The sequence below is a fragment of the Cervus elaphus genome, chromosome 11 (genome assembly GCF_910594005.1).
Source record: "Cervus elaphus chromosome 11, mCerEla1.1, whole genome shotgun sequence".
In the NCBI taxonomy this organism is placed as follows: domain Eukaryota; kingdom Metazoa; phylum Chordata; class Mammalia; order Artiodactyla; family Cervidae; genus Cervus; species Cervus elaphus.
This window is the reverse complement of record NC_057825.1, coordinates 35,730,512-35,752,717: the sequence shown is the minus strand read 5'-3', so window position 1 is coordinate 35,752,717 and position 22,206 is coordinate 35,730,512. Positions and strand designations below refer to the sequence as shown.

Below are 22,206 nucleotides of genomic sequence, written 5' to 3'. Positions count from 1 at the left end.
GCTGCTGCATCGGGTGGAGCCATCCCCATGTAGCGTCCTGAGAAACAGTACCAGAAGGTGAAACCGTTGAGACTTTGTATATCTGACAGAGCCATTAATTTATCTTCAGGTCTGATTGGTAGTTTCTCTTAGTATAGAATTATAGGTTGAAAGTCATTTATCTTCAGATTTTTGAAGGCATCACACCATTGTTTTCTATCTTCCAGCATTTCTATCTAGAAGTTCAAAGCCATTCAAATTCACAGTCTTTGGAATGGGATTTGTTTTATTTTTCTCCCTCTGCAAGTTATTTGATTGTGTCTTTGTCCTCTGTGTTTTAAAATTTCATGACACTGTGCCTTTCGAGTTTATTTTAATATTGCTGTATGGACACCCTTTAATCTGGAAAGTCAAGTCTCAACTGAGACACATTTCCTTGAATTATTTTGTGGTTAATTTCTTTCTCCTACTCTCTGTGTTCTTCCTTTCAGGAATGCTTATTATTTGCATGTTGGGCATCCAACATGATTTGTCATTGCTTTTTTCCGCTTTTCTGTTCTATGTTCTGTCTCTTTATCTTGTAACCCTCTGTTGACTTTTCCCATTTTTACCATACTATTTTTAATTCCAACAATTCTTTTTTTTTTTTTGCTCTCTTAGTGCTCTTTTTCTAAATTATCCATTTCTTGTTTGCGTAAATGCAGTGTATCTTCTTTTGTATCTTGTAGGACATTAAATATATTCTGAATATAAAATGTTTTCTTTGAATAATTCCTGTTAGGTTGCTTTTGTCTTGCATGTTTGTTTGATTTCCATCTTTCACATTAGAAATTTTTCTCACGTGTCTGTGAACTCTAATTTCTGCTCTTGTTAAGAACAGAGTACTCAAATGCTGTCTGGAGGCTCTGAGCTTGCCATTGAGGCTTGTCACCTGTGGGCTTCACTCAAGAGTGTGGCTGGGCTATTTTGTTGGAGAAACTCAATGTCAGTGTTTTTAGGTCTTTCCTTTTACCCTGTTCATATCCCCCTTGGAAAGCCCTGCCAGTCTCCTGCTTACAGGTACAGGCCTGGTAGCTACATTTGGGAAACCCAGTGAGGAAGAAGGTTGGAGGTTGCAGCATTTAAGATGTAAATACCTACTCTTTCCTGCATGTCCAGTACTCTGCTCTCTATCTCTAGTTGTGCCTTGTATCCCCTGGACCCAGTGGGTCTCCACCTCTCCCAGTCCAGAGAGCAAATGCACCTCTCAATCATGCTGTGGATTCCACTGCTTCTTCTTTTATTTTAATTAATTAATTTTTTAAATTGAAGGATAACTGCTTTACAGAATTTTGTTGCTTTCTGTCAAACCTCAACATGAATCAGCCATAGGGATGTGTATAAGGATACATATATCCCCTGTCTTTTGAACCTCCCTCCCATCTCCCTCCCCATCCCACCCCTCTGGGTTGATACAGAGCCCCTGGACTTTGACGAAGCTTCTTGGCTTAGCTTCCCTTCTGTCCCATACCTGCAGAGGCAGTAGAGTCAATTTCTCATTCTTTTGAGGAGTTCTGTTGGGAAAATGGGGCTGCTTCTAGGCCCCCATAGTGTCAGCTGAGGATACTACTGTCTCAGATCTGGTAGGTCAGTTAAATATTAGTCTAGTCGCCCATTTGCTGCCCAGTTTCCAGGTTGTTGCTGCTGTTGTCCGCTTTCTTATTCTCTTTGTCCTTGCGAGTTTATACCCCCCACTCTTTCTTGCCATGGCATTTCAGTGCACGTTCATTTCATGGTACCTCGTTTTGTGTGTTATAGTTCACTGTAAATCTGTTTAATCTCTCCTCTGAAGAGGGAGCTCCTTTGAAGGAAGAGATGCATCCCACATATTCAGTAGCCTTCAGTACTTAGCAGTAAGAGACAGTGTGTGCTGAAGTATACCTATGCTGAGGTCACTTCAGTGGCCTGGCCAGCACAGGCCTAGCTGCTGAGGCCCAGTCTCTGCCCTCAAAGAGTTTGCGGTTGGGTGCTGTTTTCCTCCTTCCAACCATAGGAGGTCTGGTTCTGACTGTTGGCCTCTCAGTGGCTAAAGAAAGAAGACATGATTCTAACCACAAGCTTTCCTTGCTCTCTCCTTATAGGAAAAGAAACATGGATGGATGTAAAGAGAGCCTAGAAACAGACACAATGTCTGTAGATGGTTAAAAAAAAAGAGGAAGGGCTAGTGTGAGAGTGAAAATCAAGAGACCCCAGCCCCTTTCCATACTCTTCTTTGCCTTTTTTTATATGTGTGTTTTCTGATTATGCAGTAATGCAAGGTCATTCCGTATTTGATAACTGTTGTTTAGTCACTGAGCATGCCCAACTCTTTTGCAGCCCCATGGACTGTAGCCCACTAGTCTCCTCTGTCCCTGGGATTTTTCAGGCAAGAATACTGGAATGGGTTGCCGTTTCCTTCTCCAGAAGGGGAGAAGGGGATCTTCTGGACCCAGGTATTGAACCCATGGCTCCTGCTTTGGCAAGTGGATTCTTTACCACTGAGCCACCAGGGAAGCCCCATATATACAGATATGCACACACATAATTTAGAGTCATATTGACTATAGTATATATACAGCTTTTATACTAAGTATTACATTGTGAGCTTTTCTCACACCACTAAATTTCCTTTGAAAGCATGATTCTTAATGATTGTAAAATTCTACTTTGTAGATGTAGTTTATATTTTAAACTATTTAGGCTCTTTAAATTTTTCATTATTATAAATAATGCTTTAATTGATAATCATTTACAATATCATTTTACCCATTTCTAATTATGAGTTTAGAATTTATGCAAATGACTTACTGGGCTACAGAGAATGGATTTTTTAAAAGACCATAATGCCTATTATCAAGCTGCTAAACATAAAAGTTGCTCTCATACTTAGTACTACCACCCAAGGATAAAGTGACTGTTTCTATAGTCCCTCACACTCTGTGTGTGTGTGTGTGTGTGTGTGTATGTGTGTATTTAAGAAGCAAATCTCAATTTTTAGGTTTGCATCTCCATATTAAACTTTCCCCTTCTTATTTTTTTGTGTTACTTATTTACTTATGCTAGGTATCTATTTTCAAATCACTATTTTATTTTTGCCCATTTTATTATTCTCAGGTTTATAATTTTTAATTGATGATCAAGAACTTTATATGTCAATGTAATCAACCTTTTGTTGTATCTTTTCCTTTGGTTTCTTGTTTCTGTTTTTACTTTTGACACCTTCTGATGTGTACCGATTAGTAGATTTTTATGTAATCAAAGCTGACTTTCTCTCTATGCAATTTCTACTTGCTTTATATTAGAAAAGTATTCTGAGTAGATGTCCTAAGAAAGACATGAATAGGTTTATTTCTCAAAAAGCCATCAACTGCTGTTGCTCAGTTACCATTTATGGGACTCACATTTGCTTGGAATCTACAGGCTGGCTCAGATAGTTGTTGTGAAAATTAGGCTCTTTAGGGCTTTGGCTCCCTTTGCTAAATGTGTCCATTGTTCCTTCTGCCACTTTCACAGAGAAGATGTGCTGGCTGCTGGCAGAACCACAAACATTGACACAACTATCATCAGTTCTTGAAACCATGAAAATTCCCTGGATAGCTCCTTAAGATATCTAGTCTATAATCCACCTTAATTTGAAAGTCTTGGTACCTTCCCCAGAAGACTTGCTTAAACAAGAAATAGCAAAGGCTGCTCCAGGCACCAACTGACAGCCGGACGATAGCCAGTCATTTTTCTCTCTTTGTAGCTATCTAATGAGTAATCGTTAGAACTTCCCCCAGACTGGGGCTAGAAGATGAGCAGTGTTCCTTGGAGTTACGTCCTTTCATCTTACCTGCTTGACATCTGTGTTGACAGGACACGAAATGCTGGGCCAGATGTCTCTAGGAGCATTATGCACATGAGTGGCAGGAGTCCAGGTGTGCTGAGCAGAGGGGAGGAGGCAGGGGAGATACTGGGCATTTCATCACTAGAGTGTACGAGAAAGAACAGTTCCAGCTGGGGTCTGTCTCTTCTTGAGAGCTAAAGTGATTGATGTTATAAACAGATTCTGAAATGCCTGTTTCACGGAGGGCCCAGAAAAAATGAATACATGCATCCTAATGACTTCATCTTTCATTATTAAGAGAGAAAGTACAGTTTGTGATGGAAAGAGCACTGTACTAGTACTCACAGGTCCTGGGTTCTACCCCCTCATAGGATGACCAACTGTGCTGGTTTGTCTGGGACTGATGGTTGGCCCAGGACACAGGATGCTTCATTTTAAAATTACAGTTGTCCTGGGCACACTGGAATGGTTGGTCTGCTAAACTAGCTATGTGGCCTCGGCCATGTCATTTATCCTACTGAGCCACTGTCTCCTGATATCTATCCCTGCTCTGCCTTTAAAAAGTTGAAGTAAGAATCACCAAGGTATTGGGAAGCAGAGTAACATTAAGTTGGGTGACCTTGATCAGGTTACTTAACCTTTAAACTAGATTTTACTTCCTTATCTCTACACTTAGAGTAACACTAGTGAATACCTCATAGATTATTCTGAGAATCAAATGAAAAATGAAAATTATATGAAGGTTTCTGATCACAGTGCTTGACACATAGTAGATCCTATTATATGTTAGCCATGGTTGTCATTATTAATGCATATAGACCATTGTCAAAAGTAGACTATACTGATGTCATTATTGCTGGAAAAACCCTTGAATTTAGGGAAGTCTCTTCTGCCCTTTTTGGGTTGGATTGCCCTCATCCAAGAGCCAGGAGCCTGAGGGTGTACAGTGGCTTCCAGAAAAGCCTTCTGGAAGCTGGGCTACACCCAGAAGCTGGAGGTAAAGATCTCTTCCTCTTCCCCTGGACATGTGTTCCAGTTCTGTCAAGGACACTTGGATGCTTCTTATTCAAAAGGAGAGTTAAGTTGAGGTCTTGCAGGTTAGGTATATAAAGGATTTTATTTAACAATTATTTATTAAGTTCCGTCTCTAAGCCTGATACTAGTGTTAGTTGCTCAGTCGTGTCAAACTCTTTGCAACCCCATAGACTGTAACCCACCAGGCTTCTCTGTCCATGGAATTCTCCAAGCAAGAATACTTGGCCCTTCTGCTACAGCCTGTGACCTGTCAGGCAGGGCCAACTGGTCTGAAGCAGAGGTGCTGTGAGCGCCTTCAGAGGCAGGTGGGTCTCCAACATCCAATAAACTTAGGGGCTGAGCTTGGTTTGATGGGGAAACACTTAATTTCCTGGTTCATGAAGCACTCATTTTTATTAACTCTCCTATTTCATTAGGTCTCATTCTTGGTCTGGGAAAATACCTATCCTTGAAGCTATCAATGCCAAGATTGCCATACAAACATAGAAATGCTCAAGGGTCACACCTCTGGGGGAAAAACTGACTTCCAAAGTGACTAGAAAGAGATAATAGCATTTATAATCAATGTAATAATACTAGTTTGGTGCCTACTATGGGTCTGATCCTAGACTGATGCTTTATATGTGCCTCAGAGCACCCCTAAATAATGGATATCATTACCCCTGTTATACAGATGAAGAAACTGAGGTTTAGCAAGGTTATACAACTTGCTCAGTGTCATGCATCCTGATAGTGGTGGCAGCAACCTATACCCAAGTCACCTGACTCCAGAAGACATTGTTGAGGCACTGCCATAGATTCCTGGACATAGGAAGGGCCTTAGAGCTCCCCTACCCAGTCTCTTTGTGTGGCTGGATGCCTTCAGCTAGTTGCTTAAGCCTTCCTGTATTCCCGTGTCCTCTTCTGCTTCACAGTTTAGAGACACAATAGGGTATGTCTGCAAGAGCTGCTATATTTTAAGCGCTGACATCATCTCAGTCATAACTGAGTCCTAACCATCCCTTTACTCTCTCTCTCCTGCAACATGGATTTGGCACGGTGCTTTCTCTTGTCAGGTAGATCGAGGGCTACAAGTTGCTCCACAATATATACTCGAGGGGCGACTGCAAAAAGCAACCCTCTGCTCAGCTATTAAAATAAACTTCCCTCTGTAATGGATTAGTTATTTCAGCAATGAGGCCCATTTGAAGGGAGATCAAGAGATAATTGACTGTCAAGCAGTTGAGCAATGTTAAGGTCAATTGTAGTGGAGGTCAATTTGTTTGAACAATGGGCTTGCTTCTGTCAGGCCTCATAATGTTGATAATAATAACTTTGGTTTAATGGAAGTGTTCAATGATGTTAGAAAAGAATGAACTATTAGACATCCAGATTAAGTATTGTCTAAACTTAGGTTTTGGAGCTGGTTTGGTCATAGCAAATGTAAAATCCTCAGTTAGGGAAAGCCAACTTTAAAAGAACAGCTGGATTTAATGTCAAAGGCAAATGATTTTCTTTCCCCCTTTACCGATTGGCTTGAATTTACACTGTGCAGACCGTGATTATTCCCTGACTCTATATTTATAGCTTCTCATTTGCATTTTCCAGAATAATTAAGAATTTAACCTAGAATGGGCCATTTTTGAGTAGAGGTGAATGCTTTCTGATTTTTAAATGAACCGTCTAAATTAGATACTAAATATACATTGTATTCTCATTGCCTCCTATTTAAAGTCCTTCTAAACTTCTGAAATCATTACTGGAACCCAAGGGAAGAGACTGCTCACCCCATACAGAAGTCTGTTTTTTGTCGAAAGAGTGACTCTCATCCACATAGGGCGAGCTGTTTCACCAACATTCCCCTCTACCTGATGTGTGGAACCAGAGGACAAGCTTGGTGGTTTCTTTACTGGGGGCACCAAGGGACTCCCCAATGAGTCCTCAGCAGACAGCAGCAGGGGAAGGCAGTGCTGTAGTTTCTGCTTAAATTCCATTAGAAATCATTTCTAATCTATTTCCGTCTTGTTTGCCAATGCTGGCTTGTCCTTGTGCCTTTAAAGGATTTACTTCTCCAAGAAGAGTGTTAACTGCACTCTCCCAATAAGGCTGCTCTCCAGGTCAGCTGAGAAGGCGAGAGCTACTCCTCAGGAGTGCCTGCCTTTCTGGTAGGGAGTCCTCATCCTTCTCATCGCCTCCATTTGGACAGGAAGGCTGACGCTCCAAGGATTTCTAAACTGCTTTATGAAGTGGCTGGAAAAACTAGGAGTTCCACGCACATCTGTCTGCCTTAGACTTCTGCTTACTCTTCCTCTCTACTATGCTACTTCCCACAGTTATAAGCAGGGCCTGGTGTCTTGGTTCTTCAGTAATGAAGCCCTGTGTCTGCCTCCTAAGCTCATTCTCTGTTAGTGGCAAGAGTCCCCTAAGTCACGTCACCCTGCAGTTGCCAGATTCTACAATATAACAGTAGTTCCTAAGAGAGGGATGTTCTCTCTTTGGTGGCCTCTGTGTCCCTGGGAGGCAGATCAGAGGGGCAGAGATAATTCACCAGAACTTTCTGGGAAACCTGCAGCCACAATCAGTTGTTTCTTTCCTTAGACCACAAGGGAAGGAGGGGGGAACCATCAGGCTCTGGGGGTGGGGTGTAGGCATGAAAACAGAGGCACCTTCAGAGTTCCAGGATGGAGACAAGGGCATGCTGAGGCATGTTGAAGACAGCTCTCTGATCTTACTATCTGTAGATTAGTGAGTTGTCTACAAAGCTCCTTGCATTTCGGGGTCCCAAACACTCCTTCCACACTAAACAAAAATCAGCAGGGATCCCACATTTGTGTCTATAATGTCTGTTGCAAAAAAGGCAAATACCTGTCAAACAAGGGCAACTTCTGAAATCCATGGCACTCACTTGGACCGGACCATAGTTAAGATTAGTTAGCAAAGCTCACAGGAGAGGTCTTTATGGAATCTGATAGGTCTATTTAGTTTTTGAGGTCTAGTGTTGGGATATCCCCTGAGATTCTGCAGTGGGGGAGCTTGACCAAAAATGATAATATTGGCTGACATTTTTAAGCCCTTACTATGTGCCAGGTGTGGCAGCCACAAGTGTGACATGCATTTTCGTACTTCATCCTTACCCAATAAGGATGCAAATACCATTATTATCCCCCATGTTCAAATGAAGAAATCAAGACTTGGAGGGTTGATTAGCTTGCCTGAGGTCACTCAGATAATAAGTATGGGAACCAAGAGTCTCATGGCCAGTTGGTCACTCAGGCTCCAGAGACAGGCTAAACATGTCTGTGCACTTTCAGGCACACATGTGCACAGGGCTGGGGGTGGGGCAGTGATGAAAGGGCAGAAGATTTTGCCTGGCTCACATTTGTCTTAAATTGTGCTGGGATTTCTGTGACTCTATGGAAAAAAAACAAATATGTATATAGATACTCACAAAATGAACTGTATTTACCATCCCTTTCTTTCCCACAGTTACAGGTATCAGACAAGATTCTCAGTATAAATGGTGATCAGTCATTGCTATATGGACCTCTATTTATCTGGAAAGCCAATATAAAATTCACAGCCAGAGTAAAGCAGTGATCAAAGCTAGTCCTCTGATATCAACAACAACAAAAAAATTTGTACATGACTACTGAGTAGACCTGTACTGAAAATCTAAGTAACTCTACTTTAGAATTCATCTTCCCACTTTCTGGCTAGACAGAATGAGGCCAGACATCTTGCCTGGTCTGAAAGCAAGAGTAGAATGGTAGCTGAGTAAAATACTTCTAGCTTAGCCACACTTCCTGTGGCTTTCCCTCCATGAGAATGATAGGCAGGGGTTTAAAAAAATCCTATAATACTTCCTTTGTTTTGGCTTCAAACATGCTGTTGATAACAGCTGTTACTAGTGTACAGTGTGTTTATTGTTGAGTAATTATGTTTTGCTTTCTTTTTTTTTTTTTATTATTATTTTTTTTTTCCAGTGGGTTTTGTCATACATTGATATGAATCAGCCATGGATTTACATGTATTCCCAATGTTGGCAAAACTATTATTTGCACTCTTAGGAGCTGTGGACATCTTCTGTGCACAAAAGAATTAATGTGACAATGGCTTTTGACTTTGGAAGCAATGACTTATTAATGTTTTAATTGGCACTACTGTTAAATAGTTATTCAGATCTGTTCAGCATGGCACCTATCACTAATGGGTTTCTCCAGCTCCATATTCCACAGGATGAGGTAACCCAAAGGACCAAGTTACAGAAAAGAGAGACAGAAATTAGTGACATCTTTCTTATTATTTTTAAATCCTGTCCAAACGCCATAGAGTGTTTCTGATTTAAAACAGTCAGATTGGTCATAGCCAGACACTGAAGTTCCCCAGAGAGGATGTCCAGGGGAAGACCTCCTGTGCTGTATCCTGTCCCTAGAAGATTAAATCAAACTGACATCCCTCTCCATACACATGTGCATGCACACATACATCCATGCACACACATGCTCACACACACTCATGCATATCCATGGATCTTTTATTTCTCTAGAACTTCCTAAGTCCCTGGTGGAGGGCTCAGTCAATAGCATTGCTTGGCTGTTTCATTATTACTTACCATTTCTTGTACACCAGGTCCCATAGAGTGAGCTAAATCACCCACTAAATTGGATAAATGGAAAGGCAGATGGAAAACCTAAGTTAGGTGAGGGATGATGAATGTTTTCACGGAACAGGAAGGTACAATAATGAAGAAAAAGATCTTGTGTGAGGATCCTGCAGACTTGCATTTAAATTGGTTAACTTCAGAAAAGGGATGAGGCTGGCAACCAGTGAGGAGATAGGTTAGAAACACAGAGAAAGGAGATGGGACATGAAAGAATTTCACTTGGAAAATAATCTAGTGCCTTCATTATGTGCAAAGTGAAGTGTGGATTGCAAAGAAAGAGAAAGACAGCTTTTAATTCTCAGAGAAGTTAAATTGTAGGACAGTGTACACCAAGCATATAAAGAGGCAGTGGTTTCCACACACACAAAGGACTTGGTAGGACATAGTGAGAACAAAAGGAAAACGAGACTTTATCTTTGAGACTCTTCCAGGCAAATCTGAAATGTCCAGGAAATGGGAAACTTGAAGGTCTGTTGGAGTAGGAAATGTATTTTGAACTGAAACCTTTTGAATAAGAAGAAAAAGAAAGAAACAGTAGAGGCCTGGAGGAGGACACCCATGGGGATGAACAAGACAGAAGCAGAACATGGGGAGAGAAGAAGCTGAGGCAAGCCCATGGTCCCATTTGCACAGACACAGGGATGGGGAGAAGAAAAGAGACCAAGGAGACCTGGTCCACAAGGTACAGATCCATGACCCTTGGCATGGAAGCCCTGGGGTCATATCACCAACCCAGACACAACTAAGACAACCCTGATCCTCAGAAAAGGCTTGTCCAGTGCCTCATTAATAGGAGCCATGGTTGCACAGTAATGCCAGATTGAGTCCCAGCCCTGAGGCCATCAGGCAGCCATTCTCCAGCCAATGTTGAAGCAAAAATTAGCAACCCTTCCATGCTCCTCCAACAAGCGTACTGTGGGTAGGAGATAAACACTATCTCTTAGGAAGGTGTGAGTTGATTCTCGAGCACAGAGAACCAAGGCCTAAGTAAGATCATGTCTGTCTGGTACTCAGAAGCTTCTAGATCAAGGATCAGAAACTGTAGAGGGCATGCCTTATGTGCTGAGAATTTTTTTATATTTTTAAAGTGTTGTTAAAAACAAGCAACAGCAACCAAAAGAAGAAAAAAGCAAGTGAAAAATGTGAGACAGAAGCTGTGTATGGCTTTCAAAGCCCAAAATGTTTACTCTCTGATCCTTTGAAGAAAAAATCTGCTGACCTCTGCTCTAAAGGATTTTGGGACATTTAGGAAAAAATCCAGGTGGTGTTGATAGACCTGGAAAAAAAATACACACACACACACACAAAAACCCCCCCAAAAAAACAGTAGCAACAACAACAAACACAGGATGCCGCAAAATATTTGAGATACTCTTAAACTAAAAAAGTGCCTGTTGTTTATCTGAAACTCATATGTGACTAGGCATCCTGTATTTTATCTGGCAGCCTATGTACAGGGCACAACAGGATGGTATAATAAGACCCTGTCCTCTGGAATCAGATCACCTGGGTTCAAATCTCAGCTCTGCCACTTATATCACTGGACAGGCAGTTGACCTTTCTATACCTCTGCCTTGAATCTGTAAAATGGGGTTGATGGGTTCTCATAGGGTACCTGGAACAGCGTCTGGCACCAGCTGCTGTTGCTATATCATTATGCTTCAGGCCACCCCTCTGAATTCACCTCCTAATTCTCTCCCCTCCCAGTCTTCACTCCAGCCACAGTGGCCTCATGGCCTTTCCTGGATCTTGCCACACAGGCTCCTGCCTTAAAGTTTTTGCAACCATAGCATCCTCTGGTGCAGAACTCTCTTTTTTTTTCAATGTCACCTGCTGTTTTTGACCTCCATGCATATAAGATTCTGATCAACTGCCGTCTTCTTGGAGGTCTTCCCTGGCCACTGTGTCACTCTTTAACCTCCATTCAGATCTACTTTGTCATCATGGCTTTTACCTTTCCCTGATGTCCTGATCTGCTCTTTCACTTAGAATGTCAGTTTTCTGGGTGGCAGGATCTTGCTGTTTTTATTTGTGGTTATGCCTCTAAATCCCAGTACAGTGTTTGGCACTTATTTGAAGAATAAATGAATGAATGAGTGAATGATGGATTATACTTCCATACTTCGTTCAGAAGTACACTTCGTTCAGGGCTTCGTACAGAGTCCTGAGACAGTTCTAAAGCCATCAACACACGTTTTCAAGGGTCTACTATGTGGTGGGAATAAACAGATGGGTCTCAGTCCCCTTTTGAGTTCACAGCCTGGCTGGGAAGGCAAATATTACACAAGCACCTAGGAACAATGAAGTAGAAAATCTGAAAAGGACCATCAAAGAAAAGTCTTAAAGACCTTGAGAGCATTTGCCAGGGACATCAGGGAAAGCTTCTCCCAGGACGGGCCTCTGAGCTGAGTCCTGAACAAGACCAGAAGTTAGCCAGGTAAAGTGGGGAAAGAGTTCTGGTGGCCGAGGGAACAGCATGTACAGAGGCCTAGAGGCACGTTTGCAGAGCACAGAGGTGGCTAGGAGGTTGGGGGATGTGGGCTGGGTGTCTCATGTTCAGCAACCTATCTGCCCTGCGTGTGGCATTCAGGTTTCTTTTTGTTCTGACTCCACGCTCTGTCAGCACTGCAGAGATGAATCTGGGCTAACGGAAGCCTCCTAGCATATATTTTTAAAAACTTGTTCATTTTATTCTTTTTGAGTCATTTTAGCTAGCACTGGTGGAAAGGTAGGAATTGACACATCTGAAGATTAATCCATAGGTTGACAATGTGGCATAGATTCCATGAGGGGCCCAAACCCCCTTCATTGCAATTTTCTTACGTATATTAGGAAGAGCACAGGCTTCCAGCCATGACTATGTTCTTCGGTCGATCAGCTATATGACCTTGTGCAAGTTAGTTATGCTTTCAGAGCCTCAATTTCCCCATACACAAAATGGAGAGATGGGTGTTGATTTGTGCCTCACAAAGTCAATGAGAGAATTACATGAGAAGGGATGAAGTGTACTCGGTTTGTTGCCAGACAGTCAAGGCACCCAGGCATGGCCAGCTCTTGCCTTCTCCCTTCTGAAACTCAGCCCTCTTCTCTAGGCAGGATCCATTTGAGGAGAATGAAGATGTCAGGTTAGCATTTTCCACCATGTGTGGATTGAATCTTGGTCCCCTGAGACAGTCTGCAGACATAGGTACCATAGTAAAATTGGTCCCTGGAGAACACCTACTCCAAACATTAGGGTTCCTTCTCAAAGCATCAATCAATGGCTTTGTCTCAGAACAGACCCGAGAATATTTGGGTATTTGACACTGGGGCTTCTTGGCCAATGCAGCCTGGGCCCTCATACAGTGCCTTTCCCTTGTGGAGAGTCAGGACCCCTGACTGCAGCATTGATGTTGAAGCAGGCTGGTCCCTTGAAGGGAGCTAGGACTAAGACATCAACAGCCCACAGACAAGTGGTGTTGGCCATTAGCTTTGGAATGAAATAACTTCATTGTGGCAAACTGCTAGAGAGTCCCTCACTGCCCCTCCCCACTGATCCCCTAGTCTCCCCCTCCTAAAGTTAGTGTTGTTAGAGAAGCTGATGGAGAAGAAACTGCATAACCATTCCTTCGTAGGAAACTGAGCTCAAAATCACGCACTCATACATATGCCATACCAGCTCTAGGAAAGAGCCCATCTCATGTCCATGCTGGCTCCTGTCAGCTCCTTAAGCTGAGGAGCTGTTTTGTCCTGCACGTTTTATACTACTTTTCTTCAAATGAATTTAGAAGCTGTGCTAGTTAGAAAAATATAAACTCACTCAGAATCATTTTTCTTGTTGATAAATAATAATATCAGTGGCTACTCAGGTACAACTAACATGCATAGGCTGGCAAAAATGTTTAGCCTGAAAACAGACCTTCATTGTCATATAGTTATGGAACATCACTTTAGATGATGTTTAGACCAGGTATTCTAAAGTACCTGGTATTCCCTCATCAGAGATGAAGAAACTCAGTCAGGGAGTGGTTGGTATCACACCTAGTCATAAAGGTGGGTGGTGTGTGTGTGTGTGTGAGAGAGAGAGAGAGAGAGAGTGCTGGATCACTCTTAAAACTGCCCTGTTCTTCTCCAGATCTCCTTCTACAGGGAGATGTGTCTGGGGGAGAAAGGATGTTATATCCTGCGTTCTGCCATGCCTGCTCAGGATCACCCTGGATGGCCTGGCTGTCTTATCTGATAAGCCCACTCCCATGTTAGGACTGGCAGCATCCTGCAAAGGAGCATGGCAGAACAAAAAGAGAATTATATTCAGTTCAGTTCAGTTCAGTCTCTCAGCCGTGTCCGACTCTTTGAGACCCCATGGACTGTAGCACACCAGGCCTCCCCTTCCATCACCAACTCCCGGAGTTAACTCATGTCCATTGAGTTGGTGATGCCAGACAACCATTTCATCCTCTGTCATTCCCTTCTCCTCCCACCTTCAATCTTTCCCGGCATCAGGGTCTTTTCTAATGAGTGAGCTCTTCCCATCAGGTGACCAAAGTGTTGGAGTTTCAGCTTCAACATCAGTCCTTCCAGTGAACACTCAAGACTGATCTCCTTTAGGATGGACTGGTTGGATCTCCTTGCAGTCCAAGGGACTCTCAAGAGTCTTCTCCAACACCACAGTTCAAAAGCATCCATTCTTCGGTGCTCAGCTTTCTTCACAGTCCGACTCTCACATCCATACATGACCACTGGAAAAACTATAGCCTTGACTAGATGGACCTTTGTGGACAAAGTAATGTCTCTGCTTTTTAATATGCTGTCTAGGTTGGTCATAAATTTTCTCCCAAGGAGTAAGCGTCTTTTAATTTCATGGCTGCAATCACCATCTGCAGTGATTTTGGAGCCCCCAAAAATAAATTCAGCCACTGTTTCCACTGTTTCCCCATCTATTTGCCATGAAGTGATGGGACCAGATGCCATGATCTTAGTTTTCTGAATGTTGAGCTTTAAGCCAACTTTTTCACTCTCCTCTTTCACTTTCCTCAAGAGGCTCTTTAGTTCTTCTTCACTTTTTGCCATAAGGGTGGTGTCATCTGCATATCTGAGGTTATTGATATTTCTCCCCACAATCTTGATTCCAGCTTGTGCTTCATCCAGCCTAGTGTTTCTTATGATGTACTCTGTGTATAAGTTAAATAAGTAGGGTGACAATATACAGCCTTGATGTACTCCTTTTCCTGTTTGGAACCAGTCTGTTGTTCCATGTCCGGTTCTAACTCTTGCTTCCTGACTTGCATACAGATTTCTCAAAAGGCAGATCAGGTGGTCTGGTATTCCCACCTGGATTCTAATCCAGCTTAACCACTTATCCTTGAGATTTGGGCTCAGCCAGTTCATCCTTCTTTTCGTTTTGGTATCAACACACACGTCTGTATAATGGTGGGTAAAAATCTCCTTTGCCTTCCTTACAAAGATGCCATAAAATAACAAGAATGTAAAACACTTTGAAAACATTTAAAGCAATTCAGCCACATTCAGGTTGCTGATTGTGTTTAGGTGTTAGTGCCAAAAGTAAATGTTTTCTTTTGGCATGTTTAGGATCACATTCATGGCCTGGGATTATAAAAAACTGACCAGAAAAAGTTTCTTTGAGTCTTTCAAGGGCACCCTGTTATAGTGCAGTCGAGTTTAAACCTTGGGAATTTGCAGTCTGAGATTGGAAATCGCCCTGGGTAATGGAGAGCCAAATTGGGCCTTAGAGCAGAGAGCAGGGTGACTTATTTTTTAATGTTTCCAACATGAAAGAACACAATTGATTTTTTTCCTCGTTAATCCCTCCAACTCCCTAGCTTTTATTGTTTCTAAAATAAGATAAACCAAGCAGGTGTTATTTCAGCTCTGTAAACAATCTTTATTTTTCTGGCCGATAGGAATAGAAATTGAGACGGAGACCAAGCTTGTGAGAGGGGGAAGCAAGGTAATCAAGGAAATCATTGATCTTAACTTAGTCGACTCCTACCACTTCTGGAAATGCTCACGGTGGTCGTGCTTCCCCACCCCACCCCCCACCATAACTCACCCTCCAATCTTTGTCGATAACCTCATGAAAGTGTGGAGCCTCCAGCAGCAAAATCTTCAAGTGCTCTGGTTCCTTGCTCAGATCAAATCACAGTCATTAATTTTTTTTTTAAGATTAGTGGCTGCTCTGAAAATGACTTCACTTTCTTGATCCAAGCAAATAATTGTCAAATGATTTTATTTTAATGCCTCAGTGCTGGGAACATGGGAAGGGTTTCCATTTTATTGCACATTCTGAAGTTCCCAACCTGTTTCTCTTCCCTTTGTAGGCAGAACTATGTTAGCTTCAAAAGCCTTGTCTGAGTTGGCAGAGTCTTAGCAGGATGTTGACAAAAGGAGAAATGAGACTGATGGGCCTAGCAGAGAAGACAGGCACTTATCCTGGATTTGGTATGAGCACAAGGATTGGAACACACACAGCTCCACTCCGTCTTAACCTCAAATGCCTGTGGCAGCTGGACATGTGCAATGCACAGGGTATCTCCTTTGGCTTCATTGCAGACCCTGGCAGATGCTCAGCTACCTGCTGCTGAAGGTTGGGCATCTAGCCAGATGAACCCCAGTCCCTGTTCCTGCTTGGAATCCCCTTGCTCAGTCTTAGGTGGGTCCCTTGAATTCTTGGAGAGCAAGGTTGGCATAAAATGACAAAACTGTTTTTCCTTCTTCCTACCTTTGAGGACCATTCTATGGTGTTGGTGTAATTTTGTTTTTGTTTATGAAAAGTGTTTATTAACTGCATGTAATTGAATTTTCTTGAGAAACACAGTAACCTCGATTTAGGAACTCTCTGCCCATATATATAATATGAATTATGATAGGAAATCTGCTATATGAATTATGATAGAGAATCTAACTCTACATTGTCAGTCGACAAAGATTTGAACTATTTACCCATCTTTGAAAATAAAATAAAAACATCCTCTTCCTTAGACGTAGACATCTGTAGAGTACAAATGCTTTTGTAAATTCCACTGTGTGTGATCCTCAGTGTGATCCCTACAATGGAAATTAAATAGCTTGGGGCTCAATCAGGCTAAAAGACTCTTTAAGATCACTCAGATGGTCAGATGACAAGACTATTTTTCCTTCTTTCTACCTTCCAGGACCATTCTATCAAGTTAGTGTCCTTAGTGAGGGCAGAAGCAGCAAGGTATGGAGGACTAGGAAGGTCCTGATGACAGATAAACCTGGGTTAGACAGTGGTAGCTTTAATTACCTTAGCTTTTTGAGTCTTTGTTTGCTCATCTCAGAAATGGGAATGACATTACCTATACCACCTGACCTGCCTCTTGAGAAACCTATATTCAGGTCAGGAAGCAACAGTTAGAACTGGACATGGAACTACAGACTGGTTCCAAACAGGAAAAGGAGTACGTCAAGACTGTATATTGTCACCCTGCTTATTTAACTTATATGCAGAGTACATCATGAGAAACGCTGGGCTGGATGAAGCACAAGCTGGAATCAAGATTGCCAGGAGAAATATCAATAACCTCAGATATGCAGATGACACCACCCTTATGGCAGAAAGTGAAGAACTAAAGAGCCTCTTGAGGAAAGTGAAAGAGGAGAGTGAAAAAGTTGGCTTAAAGCTCAACATTCAGAAAACTAAGATCATGGCATCTGGTCCCATCACTTCATGGGAGATAGATGGGGAAACAGTGGAAACAGTGTCAAATTTTATTTTTTTGGGCTCCAAAATCACTGCAGATGGTGACTGCAGCCAAGAAATTAAAAGATGCTTACTCCTTGGAAGGAAAGTTATGACCAACCTAGATAGTATATTAAAAAGCAGAGACATTACTTTGTCCACAAAGGTCCATCTAGTCAAGCTATGGTTTTTCCAGTGGTCACGTATGGATGTGAGAGTTAGACTGTGAAAAAAGCTGAGCACCGAAGAATGGATGCTTTTGAACTGTGGTGTTGGAGAAGACTCTTGAGAGTCCCTTGTGCTGCAAGGAGATCCAACCAGTCCATCCTAAAGGAGATCAGTCCTGGGTGTTCATTGGAGGGACTGATGCTGAAGCTGAAACTCCAATACTTTGGCCACCTCATGCAAAGTGTTGACTCAATAGGAAAGACCCTGATGCTGGGAGGGATTGGGGACAGGAGGAGGAGGGGACGACAGAGGATGAGATGGCTAGATGGCATCACCGACCCGATGGACATGAGTTTGGGTAAACTCCGGGAGTTGGTGATGGACAGGGAGACCTGGCGTGCTGAGATTCATGGAGTCTCAAAGAGTCGGACACAACTGAGTGACTGAACTGGACTGATACCACATGAAACTCCCTATATACTTCCTTGCCTCTTTTGTGCTTTTAAGAGTCTTGTTAACCAGACCCTGAGATTTTTCTATTCAGTGTTTTTGGTTCTAATTTTCATAGAAAGACAATTTTCTGCTAACAACATTATTTTGGTTCTTAACATTTGAAACATTTACCATAAATGAGAACTCTAAGTACAAAATGTCTTCAAATTCTTAATTTCTTAAAAATTTAAAATTTCTTATTTTAAAGCATTTAGTGTTTCCAGTGGTGGAATTATCTTTAACAGAATGAATTGAGATATTATGAAACAATAACTGAGAACCTACAGCTCATTAAAGATTATGTTCTATCTCAAAAAAAACACAAAACCTGAATTTCTAAAATGATACCCAGGTGATTCATACACATATTAAGATTTGAGAAGCATTGCCTTAGACCATAGGCTTGGAGCACCTGCTATATGTGGGCAGCTGATTCTTAAGTCTTGAGTGGGAAGTGCCACTCCAGAGTAGACCAAGGACTCACATGCTACCAGCGTCTCATGTGTCCTGACTCAGGTATCATGGAGCATGCTGTGATGTGTAATTAACAGAATAATAGATAACCTTGCAAGCCACTGGAGAGCTGGTCACCTAATGAGTATAGGATTGTGGGTCTTGTATCTTTTAAGAAGGAAAGTTCATCAAGCATTCTTTGAAGCTACTGTTTTTCCCCAGAGAAAAGAGGAAATCCCAATTCACTCATTATGACCTAGCCCAGAGAGGCAAGATTTAGGACTCACTTGACTCATTCTTTTGTTTGTAGTTGATATCATGTACTGAATAGCTTTCTGGAAAATGCCTGCCAACAGTTCTTTACACCTTAGTGTGAGTTAAGATTAATTCATCCTTTCTTTGGGTCTTGATAGTTTTGAAGGGAAAGCTTGACAGTGTGTGCTGGAACTGGCTACTTTTCTATTCAAGGAAATTTAGGTGACAATAGCAGAGGGAGAGATGTTTGGAGGAGGGAACATTCAAATAGTGAGCCTTCCAAGAACTCCAAGGTCATATTCAGTACCTAGGCCTAACCTATGAGTATTGCTGAATATTTGTTTCTGTTTTGTATTTCCATAAGGGAAGTAGTTGGGTTGAATGGTTCCTGAGGCTCTTGGGGCTCTTTCCTTTTTTAGAAATACTTTGGAGTGTTTGTTGAGCATTCATTCTGTGCTGGGCCCTGTGCTGGATATTAAAGAGATGGGAAATTTAAAATGATGCTTCTTCTGTTCTCCCAGGCTGGGGTTGGAGAGGGGGACAGAGATATTCTCCTTCTCTCACTTCAGAATGGATGTACCTGGAGTGACCCAATAGTATCTCTAAAGAATATAATGAAAATTTCCATGTTTTTTGGGTGTGAAGAAACTCATTTATTCATTCATTCATTAGTTCAACAATTTTTTAAAGAAAATATCTACTACTTGTAGGTAATTCTTCCTGAGATTTGTTCTTGGGTTTGATTATGGAAGCAATTTTTCTTAAAAGCACCTGTTTCCAAAGATAAGTTTTTAAAATTTCAGACTAGTTGGAACATATTATAATGAATAGAGCACTGATTAGAAAAGAAGAACTATTTTCTCTCCAGTTTCCCAAAGGGCAATTTAAGAGAAGTCAAATTGTAATTCTGAAGAAGGAGGACCTTTCCATCAGTCAGTATTGGCCACTCATGGATTAGTGACCCCTCCCCCCCCGACACACACTCACACACACACACACACACACACACACACACAGAACTGGTGGAGGAGAGACAGAAGTGTCAGTCATCATTGCTAAGGGCTTTGAGAGGAGACATGTACTTGGTGGCCTCCTAAGTATCTTCCAGCCCTGAAATTTTGTGAGAAATACAGGACTGCATGAGATTCATCTCAAGAGCTGTAGTTCTTATAGCATAACACATGTTTATGGTTTACTCCATTATGTTTCTGCAGGATGAATAGAAGGGCTGGCAAATGCAAGCTAGATTCTATTTTTCTCTCCCAAGTGAGATGACATTGGTAATATGGTTCAAATATAATGAACTGAGTAGAAAACATAAGATAATTGGAATTAAAAGCAGCATAAAGGGCAATAGACATCTCAAAACTGGCAACTGATAAAAGTTACAGGAATTTTTCCTCCTAAATTGGCCTAAAGTACTATAATTGTGAAGAAGCCCAGAACACATCAGGCTTCTTTCACTAATGTGTCTCTAAGTTACCTCAGTATGTCTCAGTAGACCCAACTAGGGGAGATATTGGGAGTTGGCATGGGAGCTGATTTCTGCATAAAACTTTATCACTGGGTAGAAAACTGAGAGTTTAGTATAATTTGAATCAAGTTGTCCTCTTATTTAAAGGGTCCCAACAAAGCCAAATCTTGTCATATCACTATTTGTCTTCTAAAGATCCAGGCTTGAAGATAAATGATTCTCCTGTATTTTGGGTACCTATCACCAGCATGTAGAGACTCAGTCCAAATTCTAGCTTTGTGTCAGGAATGCATTTCCAGAGAGTTTTGTACACAATTCTTATTTCTCACAAAAAAAAGTTTAATTGTTTGAAATTTATTTCCAACTGCTTTTTAAAAATCACATCTTTAAATAAACCCAAACTTAGTGGTCAACCTGAATATTCAATATTCAGTATCAACCCTGAATATTCATTGGAAGGACTGATGCTGAAACTGAAGCTCCAGTACTTTGGTCACCTGATATAAAGAGCCAACTTATTGGAAAAGACCCTGATGCTGGGAAAGATTGAAGGCTAAAGGAGAAGGGGGTGGCAAAGGATGAGATGGTTAGATAACATCACCAACTCAACAGAAATGAATCTGAGCAAACTCCACAAATTAGAGAAGGACAGGGGAGCCTGTGTGCCACAGTCATGTGGTCACAAATAGTCAGACATGACTTAGCAACTGAACAATGACAACAACATTCTTAGCAGTATTGCCCACTGGTAAGGGATCAGGCTATGGAGTCAGACAGACCTCAGTGAGAATCTTATCTTTGATTATTTTTAGCAGTGTTAAATGAGGGCAAGTTATGTATCTTCTCTGGACCTCAGTTTTGTCACCTGGAAAGTGGAAATGGTTCTAATATCTATGCCATAGGGTTGTTGTAGATCTAAATGACATAATATTCACAAAGTGCTGGCAGAGTATCTGACTCATAGCAAGAAGTACTTCATTAAGATCACTTTTGTTAAACTCGATTGTTTCATAGTGGGGCCTGAGGATGTGGACTAATGTCCTAAAATCCTAGAGGTCAATAATTGATCTCAAGATTTTCACAGTCTAGGATTCCTTTCTTCTTTCATTTCTAATATTTATTTAGTACTTACTCTCTGCTAGATTCTATTCTAGCACTTTGTATAGGTGCATAAGATAAATACTATCCCTGCCCTCAATGGGGTTTGTACTCTGGGAGGGGAGTCAGTGAGCAAATGGATAAACAAATATGTGATTATAGATTGGGATGAGCAGCGTGAAGAAAGCAAATGACGGGCAGTGATGGATCATACCAGTATATGGGAACCTCCTGTGATAGGATGTTCAGGGGAGGACTTTTTAAGGAGGTGACATTCTAAGCTGAGCCTGAAGGATAAAAAACATTCAGCCAAACAAAGAGCTACTAATCCCTCCATTAGCACACAAGGTAGACAGAGTTTCACCAGGAGTACTTGATACAAGCTGATAGTCCCAGCTTTCTTCTGATCTGTAAGGAAGTGGACTTTGCCAGCATCTGAGAGAGTTTTTATAATTTTATTGCATATGATGAAAAGTTCAATCATAGCACAGTTCTCTAGGGCTCAGTGTATTTTAGCATGTTGCACCATGTATTAGGGTTCTCTAGAGAAACAGAACCAATATGAGATATATGTGTATGTATATACATATAAAATGAGATTTATGATAAGGAACTGGGTCATAAGAATATGGAGGCTGTGATGTCCCATCGTCTGCCTGAGCTGGAGACTCAGGAAAGCTGGTGGTGTAAATTCTAGTCCAAGTCTGCAGGCCTGAGAACCAGGAATGATGCTGATGGTATAAATTCCAGTCCAAGGGCAGGAGAAGACTGATGGTCAGCTTAACCAGTCAGGCAGAGAAAATTCAACTTTTCTCTGCCTCTTTGTTCCATTCAAACTCTCAATGGATTGGATGGTGCCCGCCCACATTAGGGAGGGCCATTTGATTTATCTAGCCCACCAATTCAAATGTTAATCTCTTCTGGAAACACTTTTAAAGACTACCCAGAAATAATGCATAACCAGATGTCTGGGCATCCCTTGGCCCAGTTAAGTTGACTCGTAAAATTAACCGTCACATATCACCAAGATACAGTTCTTATCCACTGCTGAAGAAATGCAACTTGTA

The 22,206-nt window shown here is 41.6% G+C and overlaps 1 protein-coding gene across 1 annotated transcript in view; it reads left to right on the top strand.

The window, feature by feature from the left end:
- Positions 1-22,206, top strand: part of ALK (ALK receptor tyrosine kinase) — a 725,373-nt gene that overhangs the window by 170,759 nt on the left and 532,408 nt on the right. The window lies entirely within an intron of this gene.